The following is a 7,353-nucleotide window of genomic DNA, read 5'->3' on the forward strand; positions in this document are numbered from 1 at the left end:
GTAGTCTCTCCCTGGAGTTTGAGGGAGAAGCACTAGCTGCCTATAGAGAGAAGTAGCAGGGGGTAGAGGAGCAAGCAGAGCTCCAGACTGAGGCCTTGATACAGGGGCTGGGTAGGTGCTGGGGCTACTGGAAGTGGCCCAGGGAAAGCAGGTAGTGGCAGAGAGGAAGGAGAGGCAGTGAGCAGCTGCCAGCTACAGGGTCCTTGGGTCGGGGCCCAGAGTAGCGAGCGGGCCTGGGTGCCCCCCTTTGCCCCACTGGCCGCCAAGGGAAGTGGTCAGCCAAAGGACTGCAGTATGCCCCGAGCGAGGGGCTGGACTAGGGGCTGCAGTTGGCCTCTGCGGTGAGAGGCCGGGTGAAGGACTGCCAGTTCCCCTGGAAAGGGGGAGACAATGGAGTTGGGGCACAGTCGGAGGGCTGTGGATGCTGCAGTCCGGGCGTGGGTCCCTACAGACAGTGGAGATGGTGGAGAAGCAGTGATGGAGAGTGAGACACCACAAGAGGAGGGTGCCCTGCTGATGGACAGAGCTAATTCCTGGAGCAACAAGCAGGACGCACCACTGTTGTGAGCACAACCCGTTACAGCTGGTCAATGACAAGGAGGGAAAAAGTAGAGGGAGATCTGATAGAGAAGGGGTGGAATGAGGTAAGAGAACAAGGGGATGACAGTTGCAAGACTGCTCCCTGCAACAGCTGTCCCTTCCTGCTGCCCATTCACCGTAGCTCCTGACAGCCCTGGCTTCCTGGAGCTTTTGTTTCTCTGCAGACAAGATGACAGCCTCTGGTATCTAGTCACATGGTTTGTTCTCCTTCCAGATGTACAGGGTGCTCGCATGTTGTTTTAGTCTGGCAGGTAATAAATAAAAAGGCCACTTGTGATGCTAACAACTTAGTGATCCTGTTTTTCATTCTGCTATGGTTCTCTGACCAATAAAGGGGCGTGTTCTAGGGAAACCTGCTTGTCTGACACACAACTCCTTGCCTGGTGGGCAGAGGGTTGTGAAGTGAGCCCTGAATAGGAAGAAATGGAATAGAAATTAAATGAAAACCACCTTCTTACTACTTACTGCAAAGCCAAAATGAAATCCTTGTAGTGAGAGGCAAGATGGGCTAATGGTTGGGAGTCAGCAAATCCTGCATTCTAATCCCAACTTCACAGCTGAATTGCTGATTTGCCTTGGGCAGGTCATATTACCCCTCCTGGCCTGATTCTCCTCTCACTCTGGTGTTATATTGTTGTGATATCTCCCTTGAGAATGAAAAGCACTGTGTAAGAGCTAGGTACTACTATTATCTGAAAGCAAAACCGCATGTTTGGCAAGCCACTAGCAGGTGAAAGTAGGGTGACCAGACAGCAAGTGTGAAAAATTGGGTTGCGGGAGGGGGATAGGAGCCTATATAAGAGAGAGACCCAAAAATCAGGACTGTCCCTATAAAATATGGACATCTGGTCACCCTAGGTAAAAGGCAGAAGGAAGTCCTTCACTTGGCTTTGTTGCCCACTTGCCATTTCAGTGGCTGGGGGTACAGCACTCACCAGAGCTTCATTTACTTCCAAGTGCAGCATTAGCTAGTGTGGTTCAGTGTATAGTACATATGCAGCTCCAGCCACACAAAACCCCTGACACTTGCCATCTAATCCAACATGGGTGAAAAATATAAATAAAATTACATCCAGAGATTCTAGACTAAAGCTCCCTCCATAATCAGTGCAGAATAGATCCTGGAGCCGGGCAAAACAGCTACTCACACCACGTATTATTGCTTTAGCAGGGTTCTTCGAAATCAAAGGCAGCTCTGCAGCAGTTCCCAATGGTCACTAGATCAGTTTGCTCCAAACCTCTCTCAAACATGTGAGAGGTCTCCATTAATCATTAATGTGTGGTGCCAAAGATCTCTGCAGAACAAAGTCTGCTGGAAAAAAATTCAAACAGGTTCGATGTTGAGGTCAAAGGATTCACCGCTGCAGGAATTTAATGCTTAATTCTCCTAGAGTACGTTTCATCCATAGATCTTAACGTACTTTTACAAAGGAGGATTAAGGAACATTGTTGCTGCTTTACAGTTGGGGAGAACGAAGCACAGAGCCAGGAAGAAAACCCATGGGTGAAATCCTCGGCCCCACGGCAAAACTTCCACTGACTTCAAATAGGCCAGAATTTCAATCCAGGCCTCCTGACTCTCAGTCCACTGAAGCTTGCTGCTCCCAGTTGATGACTAAAACATTTAGGTCCAGATCACCCTGCCTGTGGCGAAACACACGGGAGGAGGCCAGAGGAACAAGAGAAGTCTGTGAACTTTCCACAAACTACACTGTAGTGGGAGGGAGCAGAGGGTTTGGAGTGCACAGCCGTAAGGTCTCTCAACCTCTCAGATCCTGGGGCTCTACAGGAGGAAGGGCACACCAAGAACTGCAGAGGAGGTGGCCAGACCACCCTTGCTGTGCAGCAGTTGGGGGGGGGGGCATCAACAGGTAGTTAAAGCAAAAAAGGACTGTGCCCCAGAGTGCATCCAGCCCATGCGCCTCTCCCTCCAACCCGTGGGCCCTGCCCCAACTGCCGTGGAGTCCCTGCTGTGAGGAGCTGCACTGGAGAGGATCATGTGCTGCAAAGGATCCCCTCTCCCGTAACAGCAGGTGGGCCCCCCTGTGGCATGATCCTACGGAAATGTTAGGAAAAGAAACCCCTATATTTGCAGTAACAGTTATTTCAGTAGCGGTGAGCACAAAGAGATGGAAGGAAAGTATGTACATCCAAGGCTGGTCCAGTACAGCCAGTAAGATGGACCGGAACTCTGCCTCAAGGCCCCGTGGCATCTGGAGCACTGTATTGGTGGATTACATTAGAAATTCCTTGGCTGCTTAATTTAAATACAAAAATGGAGGCCTTTTGTTGCCTGGAATATGAAAATGAATAGTCTAACTGGTACAGGATGCCCAGTATTATTGTTGGGGGCACAATTCAGATACCCTTACACATATCCAGTATTACTTTACTCTTGAAATAATCCCACTGAGGAAAGCATTAAATAGTAGGGAGGGGGGCAAAACTGCAAGGTGCTTAAACCACAGCCTGTAACACTGACCAATATCGTCTCATTGTTTCTTTGTACTCCTCACTCTGTCTGTAGCCTTCTGTTGTGTCTTGTCTTACACTTAAACTGTAAGCTCTTTGCGGAAGGGCCTGTCTTTGTGGGCTGTGTTTGTACAATGCCTAGCACGGGGGTCGGCAACCTGCAGCTCTGGAACTGCATGTGGCTCTTTGGCTGCCTCCTTGTGGGCAGCCATTTTTTGAGGGGGTACAGGCTTTGGCCAGGAGGCGCTTATACAGGTGGCTCCCAGCTGGCGGCGCAGCAGGTAGGGTGACCAGATGTCCTGATTTTGTAGGGACGGTCCTGCTTTTTGGGGTCTTTCTTATAAAGGCTCCTATTACCTCCACCCCCGTCCCAATTTTTCACATTTGCTGTCTGGTCACCCTAGCAGCAGGGCTCAGATAGGCTGCCTGCCTGCCCTGGCCCCACTCTGCTCCCAGAAGCGGCCAGCTGCTGGCACATCTTTACGCGCCCCTTTGGGGAAGGGGGGTAGCAGGTCTCAGTGTGCTGCCATTGCCCGCAAGCACCGCCCCCACGGTTCCCAACGTCCCACAGTTTGAAAAAGTCTAAAGGCAGAAATAAAATAGAGCAGATTAATACCTTCAATCAAAAAAAATGACAACCAAAAAGAGAGATTTCAAAATGATTGGACTGAGTCTTACGCTTTTACCGTGAGTTCGGCCGGACTCCCGTTGTGCCTCATTTGCAACGAGAAACTATCCAACAATAAGCAATCAAACCTAGAAAGACATTTTGAAAAGAAACATTGGACGTTTGCTCAGACCTGTCCAGCTGGTGATGTGAGGGGGAAAGCAATAGAGGAGCTCCGACGCAAAGCCGAGCAAACAAGATGTACGTTTCCTAAATGGATGAAGGCGCCAAGCGGAACCACTACTGCTAGTTTGTGGCAGCTCAAGAAATCGTCAAACGAGGGAAGACATTCACAGATGGAGAAGAGGTGAAAGAATGTTTCATTCAAACACCTGAGCACCTCTTCAGTGATTTTAAAAACAAAGATGAAATAGTTAAGAACATTTAGAGAAATGCCATTATCTGTGAAGACTGTAAAGGACAGAACTATTAAGATGGCCACAGTCATAACCAGCCAGCAGGTTAGTGACATTAGATCAGCGCCAGGTTTTTCTATTGCCTGTGATGAGACATGCGATGTGGATGACATCGCTCAGGTTGCCTTACTCGGCAGATACGTTAAGGATCAGGGTCCTCAAGAACAGCTGATGACGTTAGTGCCACTCAAAGGACAAACTCAGCATATTGCATCTGCTGTCACTGAATGTCTGAAACAAAATGATATTGACATCAAGAGAATAATTTCTATTGCTACAGATGGAGCACCGAGTATGAAGGGGGCATACAAAGGTTTTGTTTCTTTACTTAAAAACAAAGTATGGAGCATGATATAATTTCATTTCACGGCATAATCCACCAGGAGGCGCTGTGTGCAGAAATTTTTCCAGAGGAAATCTCAAAAGTAATGGAAATGGTTGTGCAGATTGTTAACGAAATGACAAGCGCGCTCAATCATCGGCAGTTTTGCGAGCTTCTTTGAGAAGTTAACAACCCAATATTCTGATCTTCTCATGTATAACAAGGTAAGATAGCTTTCCAGAAGTGCAGTCCTGGTGAGGTTTGCGTCATGTCTTGAGGAAATTAAGGTGTTCCTCTGAGAAAGGGGCCTTAAATATGCAGTGCTAACGGATCTTCACTGGCTGCAGAAATTCTATTTCATGGTGGATTTAACTTCTCATTTAAACTTGTTGAATTGGAAGCTCCAGGGAAAAGGAAATACTGCAATTTCGCTTTTGGAAGAAGTTCTTTGGTTTAAACGAAAGCTGTCTTTGTTTGTAAGGGACATTGAGATGGGCATGTTAGTGCATTTCCCAACATTGAAGAAATACAAACAAACAAACGACTGACCCTGAGGTTAGGATCTTTGCAGAAACAATCAAAATGCAAGCTGCATTTGCTGACCAATTTCACAAGTTCAGAAGGGGAAAGGCCACTTTGTCATTTCTGTTGAAACCACTTGAAGCTGACACTTCTGCATTGAATTTTTCAGCATTTGCGGGAATCAGTCGAGTGCAATTTGAACTCGAATTAGCGGACTCGCAAGACAAGGATTTATGGAATTCAAAATTCAAAGATCGTTACTGAACTTGAAAATCTGGAAAGGCAGCATTCGACCCTGAGGCTACAACACAAGTGGTCTGAAATGGATGACCTTAAACGGCAAGACCAGATTATATTCGACGTTTGGAATTATCTACCAGATACATACAGTCAGCTGAAGAGATACGCCTTTGGGCTTCTCTCAGCCTTCAGTTCAACGTACGTCTGTGAACAAGTGTTTTCTAATATGAATTTCATCAAGAACAAACTGAGGAGCCAACTGCAAGATGTTAGTCTTGAGTCCTTCTTGAAAATGAAAATGATGGCATATTCACCAAACATTAAACAACTCTCTGAAGATGTCCAACAGCAGAAGTCGCATTAAAAGTATTGGTGAATAGTAATAACTTTAATATGTTATATTCTAACTCTACAAGTAGCTTTGCATGTGATGTGGCTCTCAAAATATTTTGGTCAAAGACAAAAAGAAATGCCTCTTCTCCTTTGAAAGGTTGCTGACCCCTGGCCTAGCACATGACTGGGGCTCCTAGGCACTATGGTAGTACAAATGATAAATAATACTGAACGTTAAAACAAAACAAGCCAAGGAGGGGAATAAAAATACATTAACCGCTCACACCCAGCTCCCCTGCCCACAGTCTGCATCCATTTTGCAGCCAATCAGCCATGCTGGCTTTGCCGAGTGGAGGCCTCCCATAGCCCCAGCTGCATGAGTGAATTTCACCCTCCTGAATTGCTAACTTGTCTGGTGTAACTGAGGAAATTAATAAGATGCTAGTATCAAAGCTATTGCTTTGAAGTTTCTACTCTGCTTTTCTATCTCTAAATTATCAATGTCTTTAATACTGCCTTTATTTTTCACTGGTAGCAAAGACTAATAGAAAATACATTTCTAGTCAAGTATTGAACAGTTTAAAAAAAAAAAAAAAAACACCTTCCCTGGGAACTGGAAAATCAAGTAGAAGGCTCCAGGGTAATTTGGCCACGTGAAAAGGGCTAATTAAAAAACCCAAAGCCTGCTTTACTATGAAAGCCCTCAAGGGGAAATAAAAGCTGATGGAAATAGTGTGTTTTGATAATGAGGCTTTAAGCAGTTTGTTTCTATGTCTAAATTGGATATTGGATGCTTGATGAAATTATGTATTTGATTAGAAAAATCTAGTTTAAAGGGACACTCCCCACTTAAACATCACTCTGTCAGAGAAGTTTGTTCCTAATAACACCTACTTTACTAGATATGAAAGAGATTAAGAAGGAAAAAAAAATCCTCAGACTGTTTACTTTGTGCATTTGGCAGCACTTTGTATAGAGTTAGCTTCACTATTCGGACGGTCAGTTACCCATGTCCCTTGGGTTGGTCTGTCAACCACCAGCAAGGGGGAGAAACACGTGTTTTGCTTTTGTTTTTTTAAATAGGAAAATGTGATTGTAAAACAACAAAAAATGTCAGGGGGTGGGTGGAAGGGGGGTCAGGGACAGGGGCAGTTCCATAAACAACATTTAAAAAAAAAAAAAAGACTTTGAGCCATTTCCAGGTTGAAGAGTGACCCTTTACAGTGTTGTTGGGGGGGAGGGTTTTTTTTTTTTTTTTTTTTTTTTTTTTTTTTTTTTAAATGCTAACCTAAGCCCTGATCCTGCAACTGCCCCCTGCACAGGGACCCATTGACATCAGCAAGGCTCTATTCAGGTCCAGGTGTCCTTGTGAATGGAGGCCTTAGGTGTAAAGCTCCCCTGCAGGCTCCTTCCAATTGCATCATTGGGGCCTATGATTCTGCTTGTCTTCTCATTTACACCATTGTCTCTCCATTGATTTCAGTGTGTTTACTTCTGGTACACATGGGGTAAGTAAGAACAAATCAGACCCTTTGTTTCCAGTGCAAGCATACTATTTAATTTAGATACAAGTGAGCATGTTGAAATCCTGTCTTAAGCTGGATTTGTGCTACTGGAGAGGCCTCAAGGCAGTAATGCCCAAAGTATTTAGTTGCTTAACTCCCATTGGATAGGAGTTGGATGCCTAAATACCTCTGAGGATCTGGGCTTAACTGCCCTGAGTGCTATGATCTGCTTTATGAAAAGAACTTAGACACATGACCAAAAAAAACCCCATGCAC

This window comes from Natator depressus, chromosome 2, assembly GCF_965152275.1.
Source record: "Natator depressus isolate rNatDep1 chromosome 2, rNatDep2.hap1, whole genome shotgun sequence".
Taxonomy (NCBI): Eukaryota; Metazoa; Chordata; order Testudines; family Cheloniidae; genus Natator; species Natator depressus.